This window comes from Nothoprocta perdicaria, unplaced genomic scaffold (genome assembly GCF_003342845.1).
Source record: "Nothoprocta perdicaria isolate Ctin4 unplaced genomic scaffold, notPer1 scaffold_1, whole genome shotgun sequence".
NCBI classification, from domain to species: Eukaryota; Metazoa; Chordata; class Aves; order Tinamiformes; family Tinamidae; genus Nothoprocta; species Nothoprocta perdicaria.
Genome location: NW_020454093.1, coordinates 4248169 through 4249252, shown reverse-complemented (window position 1 = coordinate 4249252; position 1084 = coordinate 4248169). Strand labels below are relative to the sequence as shown.

The 1084-nt window shown below is 38.2% G+C and overlaps 1 non-coding gene across 1 annotated transcript; it reads left to right on the top strand.

Moving 5' to 3' along the window:
- Positions 1-638: 638 nt before the first annotated feature.
- LOC112946880 lies at positions 639-767 on the top strand. The gene has a single exon (XR_003249303.1). It is a non-coding gene; the product is annotated as a small nucleolar RNA SNORA47 (small nucleolar RNA).
- Positions 768-1084: the final 317 nt, after the last annotated feature.

Here is a 1084-nt window from a genome sequence, read left to right as displayed (position 1 = left end):
TAACTGGAAAATTCTTGTAAATCAGAAAAAAAGCGTTGGTATGCAGATATGATCTTAAACATAACTTGTTCATACCAGGATGTAATTTCTGACCTTCCTTCCTGCTGCTGAGGTTTGGTACCTGCTGCCTGAACGCCTGTGTCAGCTTCGCTTCACACAACCACTTGCAGCAATGGCTTTCTTCTTGCTGGAACAGAAACTCCAGATTCAACCATGGTATGCTTTGGAAAACGAATTTTTTTTTTTTTTTTTTTTTTTAAACTTACCTCCTCTCAGAGCCTTAGGTGGAAGAGGGAGCATTTAGTCCAGAGGCTTTCAGAGAATCATGAACGCACTGTTTGCTTTTACAGACTGCCTTAGGCATTCAGCACTGAAGGCACCAGTGTGCCTGCTCTTTGTTTTAAATTTCAGAAATATGTTCAGTAAGTTCAGTTTTAGAAGCACTGAAAATTAGTGTAAACAGTTGCAAGAGTATTTTCACCAGTTAAGTCTGTGTGTATGTGTATATATATTCACTTGCACCACAACTTTATATATCTGGTGTGAACTACTAATGCTTTTTACAGTGGTTGTATAGACAAACATTTTTGTCAATAAGTGCTGAATATTAAGTAGTGTGAATTTAAAAGTGACAACATTGGAGGACTGAGAAGGTAAGACAGTTATACCTTATGCTGTACCTTACTGGTTATAGCCTCCAAAATTATAGTAGTGCAATGGCAGCTCATGTTCCCCTCCAGTCTTGAGGGAAAACAATACTGCATTTGCACATAAAGACTTGCACCATAACTCACTGGTCATTTAAACTTACCACTTAAGGGGTCACCAGGATAGTCCCCATTTAAGCTCACAAAAAGGGCTTCTACTCAATAAAGGAATGTAGCTATAATTGTAAGAACTGATTACTCAGACCATATTCTATTTGTTTTGGTAATACTGGTGCATATTAACAGAACTGCTTTTTCCTCTTTACCAGGCTGCATCAAACACAGTGGGATCTGTCATGTGAAGTTTAAACCGAGTCCAAGCTTCAGCCCTTTACATGGAACTTGCTTGTAGAAAAATGAAATCACAGTAGTGAAAA